The sequence below is a fragment of the Pseudophryne corroboree genome, chromosome 1, assembly GCF_028390025.1.
Source record: "Pseudophryne corroboree isolate aPseCor3 chromosome 1, aPseCor3.hap2, whole genome shotgun sequence".
NCBI classification, from domain to species: Eukaryota; Metazoa; Chordata; class Amphibia; order Anura; family Myobatrachidae; genus Pseudophryne; species Pseudophryne corroboree.
Genome location: NC_086444.1, coordinates 397,334,997 through 397,347,613, shown reverse-complemented (window position 1 = coordinate 397,347,613; position 12,617 = coordinate 397,334,997). Strand labels below are relative to the sequence as shown.

At 44.8% G+C, this 12,617-nt stretch overlaps 1 protein-coding gene across 6 annotated transcripts in view; it reads left to right on the top strand.

Moving 5' to 3' along the window:
- Window positions 1–12,617, top strand: part of MYO18B (myosin XVIIIB) — a 1,127,577-nt gene that overhangs the window by 945,916 nt on the left and 169,044 nt on the right. The gene's annotated exons all lie outside the window — the stretch shown is intronic.

The following is a 12,617-nucleotide window of genomic DNA, read 5'->3' as shown; positions in this document are numbered from 1 at the left end:
TTAAAGGAGCAACACACAAACACACATTTTCATTTACTTTCTCTCAGGCTTATAAAACTGCCTTCAGTTTCTATAAACATACTAATGATATATTATTTGTGTTGCACTTAAAATGTCACCTAACTGCATTAGCAACTCTAAACAACTTAGCAGCATAAAATAAAACACATGGCAACAATTCTGGCATTAAAAATATGTCAAATTATATTGACAAATCAATACAGTATGGTGGCTGTTTACAGAATGGACAAAGACATAAAATTCATACACACTCATCCAAACATTGGTGTTCAACTTTACACTTACTATCGAAACGCCTTCCAGTCAGGTGGTGCAACCATTTCCTGGACAACACAAATGATCTACAATGTTACCATATGCTAAGAGAGTGCACTCACTATTATCTATAACAACCACAATGCCATTCTAGACCCAAGCTGACCACTATACCAAGAAAGACAATTTAAACTAATCCTACTGTCCTTACTGTACATAAATACTCAATGAATACGGACAAATCTTCAGCACTAACATGTACTCTGTCAGACCAAAATCCAGAAAATTAAATGAGCTCTGTTCAACTATAACTCTGTTATAGACTAAAAAGAAATAACTCACTGCAGAATTCACCTGCTTCCTGGCCACCTCCATATTTTCTCCAGACTTCCCTCCACAGCAGAACATACAATTCAACTAAAGCGACGAATCTCAGCAACAAAATAAAGAATGTTAACTAAAAAACCTAAATACCTAAATGGGGGAGGCAGCACTTCAAATCTGACCAAACTAGTACTTATTTACAGGTAAGCTGTTGTCATGCATCAACCATGCTCCATCCTTCTGTGGTCTAAATTTAACAAATGCAACAGGACAATGGGTGAATCCAAATATTTGAGCAAGGTTAAAGGAAAGACAGTGCCCATTACCATTTTGGTTAGTTTTGGTATGCGCAGGTGACAAAGAACAGCATCATATTCAATAATAGAATCCCTTATTGTGAGAGCTGATTTGGAATACTTGGAGCAACTAATGTAACTCACTAATTTGAAATGTAATTCCATGACAAAGCACAGCTGAAGCAACACAACTTCGTAATCTGAATAACAAACCGACATAACAGCATCTACTAAGTGGAACAGTAATGCAGTGTTAATAGGCAATCTATTATCAAAAGGAGCAGGGATCGGTCTAATCCAACCGGTTAAAGCCTTTACCACCAGAAAGTTCTTAGAAGGTCAGTTTGACTAAACAAGGCACAAAAATATTCTTTGGCAGCAGGCTCGGCGCTACCCGCTGAGCGAAGGGATACAAAGCAGGGAGGCGCCAGGCTGGAGAGGCGCTCTCCATGCTTAGCTTCCCTACTGCTGCCGCCTGCTGTGCCTGTAACACTGACAGGCAGTGGCGCCGGCAGATTGTAGCCTCCATCCCCTGTGACAGCAGCAGTGTTCGGCCGAAAAGGTGGCGGAGCTACATGTCGCTGAAAAAGCAGAGCTTCGCGGGACCTAAGGAGGCTGAGCTACACTGGACCAGGCTGCTACAGATCCTGCCTGCCAGCCAGCCATCAGTAAGTGAATGGAAAGAGTGAGTGAGAGAAAGAAAGTGTCTGTGATGTATGTATGTATGTATGTATGTATGTATGTGTGTCTGTGCATATCACAATGTATGTGGCAGTCAGCGGCGCCGGCAGCTTTTTTTTTTTATTCATTAGAAAAATAAGAATTTACTTACCGATAATTCTATTTCTCGTAGTCCGTAGTGGATGCTGGGAACTCCGTAAGGACCATGGGGAATAGCGGCTCCGCAGGAGACTGGGCACAAAAGTAAAGCTTTAGGACTACCTGGTGTGCACTGGCTCCTCCCCCTATGACCCTCCTCCAAGCCTCAGTTAGGATACTGTGCCCGGACGAGCGTACACAATAAGGAAGGATTTTGAATCCCGGGTAAGACTCATACCAGCCACACCAATCACACCGTACAACCTGTGATCTGAACCCAGTTAACAGCATGATAACAGAGGAGCCTCTGAAAAGATGGCTCACAACAATAATAACCCGATTTTTGTAACAATAACTATGTACAAGTATTGCAGACAATCCGCACTTGGGATGGGCGCCCAGCATCCACTACGGACTACGAGAAATAGAATTATCGGTAAGTAAATTCTTATTTTCTCTGACGTCCTAGTGGATGCTGGGAACTCCGTAAGGACCATGGGGATTATACCAAAGCTCCCAAACGGGCGGGAGAGTGCGGATGACTCTGCAGCACCGAATGAGAGAACTCCAGGTCCTCCTCAGCCAGGGTATCAAATTTGTAGAATTTAGCAAACGTGTTTGCCCCTGACCAAGTAGCTGCTCGGCAAAGTTGTAAAGCCGAGACCCCTCGGGCAGCCGCCCAAGATGAGCCCACCTTCCTTGTGGAATGGGCTTTTACAGATTTTGGCTGTGGCAGGCCTGCCACAGAATGTGCAAGCTGAATTGTACTACAAATCCAACGAGCAATAGTCTGCTTAGAAGCAGGAGCACCCAGCTTGTTGGGTGCATACAGGATAAACAGCGAGTCAGATTTTCTGACTCCAGCCGTCCTGGAAACATATATTTTCAGGGCCCTGACTACGTCCAGCAACTTGGAGTCCTCCAAGTCCCTAGTAGCCGCAGGTACCACAATAGGCTGGTTCAAGTGAAACGCTGAAACCACCTTAGGGAGAAATTGAGGACGAGTCCTCAATTCTGCCCTGTCCGTATGAAAAATTAGGTAAGGGCTTTTATAGGATAAAGCCGCCAATTCTGAGACACGCCTGGCTGAAGCCAGGGCCAACAGCATTACCACTTTCCATGTGAGATATTTTAAGTCCACAGTGGTGAGTGGTTCAAACCAATGTGATTTTAGGAACCCCAAAACTACATTGAGATCCCAAGGTGCCACTGGAGGCACAAAAGGAGGCTGTATATGCAGTACCCCCTTGACAAACGTCTGAACTTCAGGAACTGAAGCCAGTTCTTTCTGGAAGAAAATCGACAGGGCCGAAATTTGAACCTTAATGGACCCTAATTTTAGGCCCATAGACAGTCCTGTTTGCAGGAAATGCAGGAAACGACCCAGTTGAAATTCCTCTGTAGGGGCCTTCCTGGCCTCGCACCACGCAACATATTTATGCCAAATACGGTGATAATGCTGTACGGTTACATCCTTCCTGGCTTTGATCAGGGTAGGGATGACTTCATCCGGAATGCCTTTAGCATCTCTTGAAGTTCCGGGTACCAAGTCCTTCTTGGCCAATCCGGAGCCACGAGTATAGTCCTTACTCCTCTCCTTCTTATGATTCTCAGTACCTTGGGTATGAGAGGCAGAGGAGGGAACACATACACTGACTGGTACACCCACGGTGTTGCCAGAGCGTCCACAGCTATTGCCTGAGGGTCCCTTGACCTGGCGCAATACCTGTCTAGTTTTTTGTTGAGGCGGGACGCCATCATGTCCACCTTTGGTTTTTCCCAACGGTTCACAATCATGTGGAAGACTTCTGGGTGAAGTCCCCACTCTCCCGGGTGGAGGTCGTGTCTGCTGAGGAAGTCTGCTTCCCAGTTGTCCACTCCCGGAATGAACACTGCTGACAGTGCTATCTAGTGATGAGCGAGGTTCGGTTTTACTCGGTTTTACTCGGTTTTACTCGGTTCTCAAAACGGCATCTTATTGGCTATCCAAAACACGTGACATCCGTGAGCCAATAAGATGCCGTTTTGAGAACCGAGTAAAACCGAGTAAAACCGAGTAAAACCGAATCCGCTCATCACTAGCACTGCTATCACATGATTTTCCGCCCAGCGAAGAATCCTTGCAACTTCTGCCATTGCCCTCCTACTTCTTGTGCCGCCCTGTCTGTTTACGTGGGCGACTGCCGTGATGTTGTCTGACTGGATCAGCACCGGCTGACCTTGAAGCAGAGGTCTTGCTAGGCTTAGAGCATTGTAGATGGCCCTTAGCTCCAGGATATTTATGTGAAGTGATGTCTCCAGGCTTGACCACAAGCCCTGGAAATTTCTTCCCTGTGTGACTGCTCCCCAGCCTCTCAGGCTGGCATCCGTGGTCACCAGGACCCAGTCCTGAATGCTGAATCTGCGGCCCTCTAGAAGATGAGCACTCTGCAACCACCACAGGAGAGACACCCTTGTCCTTGGTGACAAGATTATCCGCTGATGCATCTGAAGATGCGACCCGGACCATTTGTCTAGCAGATCCCACTGGAAGGTTCTTGCGTGGAATCTGCCGAATGGGATTGCTTCGTAAGAAGCCACCATCTTTCCCAGGACCCTTGTGCATTGATGCACTGAGACTTGGCCTGGTTTTAGGAGATTTCTGACTAGTTCGGATAACTCCCTGGCTTTCTCCTCCGGGAGAAACACCTTTTTCTGGACAGTGTCCAGGATCATCCCTAGGAATAGAAGTCGTGTCGTCGGGATCAGCTGCGATTTTGGAATATTGAGAATCCAACCGTGCTGGCGCAGCACTATCTGAGATAGTGCTACTCCGACTTCCAACTGTTCCCTGGATCTTGCCCTTATCAGGAGATCGTCCAAGTAAGGGATAACTAAAACTCCCTTCCTTCGAAGGAGTATCATCATTTCGGCCATTACCTTGGTAAAGACCCGGGGTGCCGTGGACAATCCAAACGGCAGCGTCTGAAACTGATAGTGACAGTTCTGTACCACAAACCTGAGGTACCCTTGGTGAGAAGGGTAAATTGGGACATGTAGGTAAGCATCTTTGATGTCCAGAGACACCATATAGTCCCCTTCTTCCAGGTTTGCAATCACTGCTCTGAGTGACTCCATCTTGAATTTGAACCTTTGTATGTAAGTGTTCAAGGATTTTAGGTTTAAAATTGGTCTCACCGAGCCGTCCGGCTTCGGTACCACAAATAGTGTGGAATAGTACCCCTTTCCCTGTTGTAGGAGGGGTACCTTGATTATCACCTGCTGGGAATATAGCTTGTGAATGGCTTCCAATACTGCCTCCCTGTCTGAGGGAGACGTCGGTAAAGCAGACTTTAGAAAACGGCGAGGGGGAGACGTCTCGAATTCCAATTTGTACCCCTGAGATACCACCTGAAGGATCCAGGGGTCCACTTGCGAGTGGGCCCACTGCGCACTGAACTTCTGGAGACGGGCCCCCACCGTGCCTGAGTCCGCTTGTAAAGCCCCAGCTTCTAGCTCTGTAAGGGGGCCGGCGGCGCGGCTCTGGGACCGAGCTCCGAGGCTGGGCCTGTGTTCGGTCCCTCTGGAGCTAATGGTGTCCAGTAGCCTAAGAAGCCCAAGCTGGCTGCAAGCAGGCAGGTTCGCTTCTTCTCCCCTTAGTCCCTCGATGCAGTGAGCCTGTTGCCAGCAGGTCTCACTGAAAATAAAAAACCTAAAACTAAACTTTCACTAAGAAGCTCAGGAGAGCCCCTAGTGTGCACCCTTCTCGGCCGGGCACAAAAATCTAACTGAGGCTTGGAGGAGGGTCATAGGGGGAGGAGCCAGTGCACACCAGGTAGTCCTAAAGCTTTACTTTTGTGCCCAGTCTCCTGCAGAGCCGCTATTCCCCATGGTCCTTACGGAGTTCCCAGCATCCACTAGGACGTCAGAGAAATATACATTAACTAATTGTTTGAATACACGTTATTTCTATTAAAAAAAGCAAGCCTGGTTCCTACGTCTGCTGTTCAGGGGGAAATGCAAGCTACTTCCATGGTCGATAGTTAAGTATGCACTTGTTAGAGTGCTTATTTCCCTAGTAGTTGAATTGAGTTACATCTATTGAACTAGTACGGTTCTATTATGACTGACTTATTAGTGCCCATGAGAAAACAGTGGAGCCTGTTACAAGTGTGCTCACACTAGACTAAGAGCGGAGTGCATTGATGAAAGCATTAATATGATTCCACATTCCATTTTTTTTGCTGTATGTAAACTGTAGAGTAGCTATAGGTACACGGCGTGACTAAGTTTATTGTTGGGACGCGCTCAGTATAGCGTCTTCGTTGCTTAGTAACAGGGCAGCGAAGGGCTTCCAGTCGCTTCCGGTTGCTGAACCGCACGGAAGTTTAGCGGCTGGAACGCATGATGACACGTTCCTGTTTAGCGGTCTACACTGAAGCGCTGCGGCTGGCCGGAGCCGGCGCTCATATAGCCATATAGCTTGTCCCACAGGTGTGGTGTTTTCCCCTTGTTCTGGGGTGTTATAGAGTTCTAGTTATGCTTTAATTACGATTAGAATCGTGTTGGGCTGGTGGCTTCCGGAACGCACGTGACTTCCTGTAGTCACTGCTTAAAGAGCTCACTCATGCACAGGGACAGCATGCAGCGATGTGTGCTCTGTCCCCTGGCTGAAGTGAGTATTGATTATCTTTATTATATGTGATGATTTCTCCACCTCTTATCTACATCGGAATTTGCTGATTTAATTACTTACTTGGTATTAGCAGGTTGGACTACTTTAGATGCTAAACCACCTGCACCGCTGCGTGTATATTCTATGGCTACTCTAATGAGGTATGGAGTTAGTGGAGTGTACACTATAGCTCAAAGTTGCTTATTATTATAAAAAAAAAATTGGCAGCATTGAGTACGCTTTTTTTTTGTGTATTCTCAATGTGTTCTACTTGTCCTAATATCCCTATATGAGAGATATGCTCTGTGTGGACACCTACAGGTATCCCAGGTAATTGGTTTTCATCCTTCGGATGGAAATCATTTTTATGGCACTTCTTAACAGGTGTTTTTGGTGGTGGGTCCATTGTTGTAGCCAGTAGGCACCCATAGGGCCGGTGAGGCTTATTGCTTGTGACTGTATATTACTGTTCATTTGCAGATTATTCTCATGTTGTCCTTAATTGTGAATTGATGATACGATGCATCACCTGTCTTGATAAAGGCCTGTGACCAGACCGAAACATCGACAATAAAAGCAATTGGTGATTTTATGAAGAAGTATCTACGATTGTTTATTTGTGAGATTGCACCTTCCAAATTCTTTGGAGCTTCCTGTGGTATATATATATATATATATCTATATATCTTGTATATCATGAAACCCACTCCCTGCGAATCCTGCATTTTCCTGTGCCTCAAACCCCCCCTTCCCCAGACATAACAGCTGACGCCAATAGAGTAGGGGCCCTTGTGCATTGCTTTACCCAGGAGCCTATACTGTCGTTAAGGCATTGTGTATAAGGGGCTTTACTGTGGGCATTGTGTACAAGGGGTGCTACTGTGTAGTGTAACTTGTATTAGAGGTACTACTGTGGGCGTGGTGTGTAATGGGTACTACTGTGTAATGTAACTTGTATAAGGTTCACTACTGTATGGTGTATTGTGTATAAGGGACACTATCATTTGAATTGGAGGTACTATTGTGTGGCAACATTCCCTTCCTTGTGAGACAACACCCCTTTTTGTGGCGCACATCTTAGGTGTGCGTTGTCCCTTTTTCAGGGAGGGTGCAAAATTATAGTTTGCAGGGGGGGGGGGGCACTGAACACCCTAGCACTGGGCCTGTTTGGCAGACAACAGCTTAACCACAGCTAAAGAGAGGCCTTTCTTTCAAAGGCTCCAAACAAAAGCTATTGTTGCAACACTTACTGTTTCCTCTTACCTGTCTTAAGGGCCCCATACACTACTGCAACATGTCCATCTGACATGTCGCAGGCGATCGCTGGTGATCACCCCGGCAGCCTCCCGGACGGCAGGATCGCCCAAGATACATTGTATGCTTTCCTTTTGCATACGATATATCTTGGGCGATCCCAGCCATGCCTGCGGAGTCCGACATATCACGAGTGCAGCACGTTCAATCTGGAGGATCCGATCCGATGCTTACGGGGCCGCACATCGGAACGGATACACAGCCAAAATGCCCGATTTCACCCAATATATCAGCCCGAATGCCCGCACTGGGCTGAAATTGGGCTTAATCGTTCTAGTGTATGGGGCCCTTAAGACGAGAAAGCACAGACTTGTCCCCATTCTTCCTATCTCACTTGGTGTCAGTGCAGTGTCCTGAATGTGACCCTTGTTTTGCCAGTTCTCCCATCTGATGACCTGACAAGCATAAAGAGTGCATGGACCACTAACTAGCACAGCATGAGGAACTATCTCTCTGAACTGAGTCCAGTTAAATTTCAATAGCACAAATTTTGATAATGGGTGCGCACTACAATAAATGTTATGCTGAAGAAACCTGGACAACAGAGTAACTGCCGGCAGAGAAAAAACGCTCTGCTGGTTGTTCGCATGCACAACCCCAAGATTTTCACACCAAATAACGATGTTGCAATTGTGCAATCGCTCAACCCAAAAACTTCTTATGCCACCACAAATGGATAGAGCTAAAGTAGAAGCATTTTCTGGTCAAGTCCTACTTAACCCAAGCCTTTGGTCACACCACGTACCATTCAGATATACAGTATGTGTCAAAGCCATTGAACTAGCTTTGTCATAGAAAAACAGCAATTGTATGTTACTGCAGCAGTTGCAGGACTGATCCAAACACATTAACCTGGGAAAGGAAGACTTACCAGAATTGTAGGCCATGCTTTACCTCAGTCAACTGGTAAATAAAATGATGTGGTCTTGTAATGCCAGCAGTATATAGCTCCAGGTTCCAACAAAAATTATGCCCCATAGGCACGACCTTACAAGCAAAGTTAAATAAACCTAGCAAATATTGCATATGATGACGTTTTCCAATGGCCAAAGCCACTAATATTGACAAACTCAACCTGATAATCTTGTAATTTGGAAGTCAAAAACAGCAATATATGGTATAAATTTTGATAACTTAGAAATAAAGTCACATCACTGAACTCTCAGTCTTATCGTGCACCACCAGAACCCCAAATTTTGTGAATATGATCAGTGCCTAGAATAGCAGTGCAGCACAATGAGGGAAGCCAGAAGAGCCCATACAAAGGATGTCACTGAGGAAATGAGGCAAAAGGCTGACTCAATATCATTCTTGGCCAAGAGCAAACCCAACCCTGATGCCCCGGCATGCTTGAGCACATGGTCAAATGATTGAAATTCCACACAACACAATTCTTGAGGCATCAAATCATTAAATGATGCACCATGAGGGTAAAAAAGATATTGAATAAGCCTAAACTGGCTCCTTCTTGGACACAATGCCCACATCTAAAAGAACCTGATCTGCCAAAGGATGTAGAGCATAGGGGTCAGCGACCCAGCTCCACCTTCTTGTTGACCTTTTCAAGTACCACATGTGACAAATCCATCACCAAATTCAAATTCTTAGGTGTGCCAGAGGGACAATTCCTAGTCAAAATTCTGCCCCTCTTTTATAAGAATATACAACCAATCAATGCCTCATAGGGCAGAGGTCTTCTGGAAAAGGTACCTTACTTAGAACCACCACCTCCAGGTGGGCAACTGGTCGGCGTACGATAGGTAAATGAAACGTAGCACAAAAGGGTTCGCCTGAACTGACAAGTTGCTCCAGCTGGCTGTTAAAGGCTTAACACTGACCCTGACTGGAGGAAGGAGGAGTCACTTGAAAGGGGGATTGAAAGTTACAAATGCAAGACAAGACAGAGGATGCAGGAGACAGCTGTATTACTTCCAGACAGACATTGACAGCTTTACAGCCAAAATCTATAATCGCTGTGCCAGACTGCTTGCAACAGTTCTTTTCATCGTTGGAGATCCATGTAGACCCACACATAGAACAGAACAGTGTATAAATCAAATGTAGTGATTTAACCATATTCAAATGCTCATGATGATGTGTTTCTAATTAACTTGCCAAGGAAATGCAAAACCCAACCAACAGCTTACATAAGAGCAATAGCTTACTTGCCTATGCCACTTCATCTCTTAGCCATCTTAATGTTCTGTGACAGCTTTCAAGTTATGCTGAAAGCTGTCACAGACCAATCAGATCACCACCAAGGGCAGTCGTCAGTGACCTTCCAATGGCCAAAAATCTGAAGGTGGACACCCCCTGCCACTTCCTTGCTATACGAGGGGGGGTCCTGGTATACAAAGATGACCAGCACAAGTCCTAGGTCGATGTGTACACTGTCACACTCTCAACTGATAGGCTACTAAAACAAATTGACCTCAACTAAAGTTTAAAGGGGAAATTACACAACCTCATTTAATAGGACAATGCTCAAAACTATCTTATGGTTTAACTTCCCTAAGGCTTATAAAACAGCTTTCAGTTTATAATTTTTTTTGTAATACCCTCCCCTGTGTTTGGTTAAACTTTAGCATAGCCCCACATCAGGAAACACAGCTATAGAAGTAAAACACACAAGATAGAGAGTAACATGTTCAATTAGTCAGAATCCACATTTGCATACATTTGTGAGATGTAAGTATATTTAGTTAATTTTAATAACATTGCTATAGTATTATTTTAGTATGTTTTTACAAAGAATGCAACCTATTTTTCTTACTTCATATACAGTGGGTATGGGACTCAAGGTCGACACCAATTAGGTTGACACCCCTTGTTCGACAGTGGGTAGGTCGACACTAGAAAAAGGTCGACGCGGCCATTATGTCGACATGAAAAAAGGTCAACATGAGTTTTTTATGCTTTTTTGGTGTTTTCTCCGTCAAGTGACCGGGAACCCCAATTAGTACACTGAATCCCCTTGCATGCCGAGCAAGCTGTGGGCAAGGTGCCTCGCTCCACTACCGCTGCGCTTGGCACAGGTTACCATTCCCAATCGTACTCCGCGTGGATCGTAAAGTATGAAAGTCCAAAAAAAAGGAAAAAAGGCATGTCGACCTCTTCCCATGTCGACCTTGTTCATGTCGACCTAATGGCCATGTCAACCTATTTCTAGTGTCGACCTACCCACTTTTGACCAATGGGTGTCGACCTAATTGTTGTCGACCTAGAGTCTGGATACCTATACAGTATATGTGCTATTACATGTACTAAAAATCAAGTTCACAGTTAAATGTACAAGTGAGTCACTGAATGTGCTCACTGCCATTGTGTATAAACAAAGTATAGAGGTAGAGATAACAGCCAAGAAAAGACATATGTTCCATTAATTATTAAGGTTGTGAACATTACTTCTATCTACAACAAGCTGTAGCTTAATTACCATGGGTACTGTAGGGCGTTCTTTTTCAGAAAGTACATTCTCTAAGGCCTGAATAATGTGAAAGGGTGACAGTGCTCTACATGGAGGTTTTTTTTGGGGGGAGAGGGGTGTATGTATAAGCTGAGCGAGAAAATTGTACTACACTATTTAATGTGATTTTGGAATGTTTCTATGTAAAATAGTGAAATAGGTTGGAGACCCAGGTTTACAGTCATGTTACAATTACATACTGTTTTGCGGATACATTTGATGAGACCGGTATGATCAATGAATTAGAGTAATGAATGCAAAGAGCATTTCTTAGAAGAAGTACTGAATGTTAAGAGCTGAGGATATTCGGACTAACGAAAAGGATATCTGACACATGTTATCATGTGAAGGGGAAGTGAGAGCATTTAAATATGTAAAGCAATTTACAGTATACAATAAGCTTCTTAAAATTTGGTTTATTGCTATTTTACAAATAATAATGATATCTTATTGCAAAAAGTCAAAAATAACCAAAAACTCAAAAATGTTAGATTACCTACAATGGGCCTAATTCAGACCTGATCACTATGGTGCATTTTTTGCATCCCTGCGATCAGGTAGTCGCCGTCTACAGGGGGTGGGGGAAATCGCTGTGCAGGGGTGCGATCGCATGTGCAGGAGAGCTGCACAAACAGAAGTTTGTGCAGTCTCTGCACAGCCCAGGACTTACTCTTCCAGTGCGATGATCGGGGCCCGAGCCGACGTCAGAATCCCTCCCTCCAAACGCCTGGATTTAATTTATAGAAAATGGAGAATAAGACTTAACCAGCGCTTATGTTTAGACGTCCAACTCTGGCGTATTTCTTATATGTTCGTCCTCGTAGTATACCATATAAAAGGAGAAAGATGTATATAGCATAACACCATTTGTTATACACAAAAACAAAAAACAAATAAAATGCAGCACAAATCCTGGAGTATTTAACAGGTGCAGTGGATTTAATTGTAATGGCTGATGGAGGGAAGGAGGGGGTGAGAGATGTAGGGGGGATCTATGTAAAGAAGTTGAGAGGGTGAGAGGGAAGGAGAGGTGTATATTGATATAGGGAAGGAGGGAGTGAGAGGTGCAGTGGTGAGAAATGGAAGGAAAGGTGACAGATGGAAGGAGAGATGCAGAGAGGATAGATGGAAATATGGGGCAGGGGTGAATGATGGAAGGAGAGGTGAAGGGGTGAGAGATTAAAGGAAAGAGTGAAAGGTGCAAAGGGTGACAAAGAGAGGAAAGGAGCGGTATATGGCTAATAGAGGGAAGAAGGGAGTGAGAGATGTAAATGGTGAGAGAGGGAGGTAAGGATAATTGTGTGACTGACAGGGACAGGGAAGGAGGAGGTAAGAGATACAGAGGTGATAGATGGAAATAAGTACAAAGGGTGAGAGAGGGAAGGAAGGAGAGGAATAGGGCTGACAGAGGGAAAGAAGAAGTGAGAGGTACAGGAGTGAGAGATGGAAGGAGGGAATTAAAAGAACA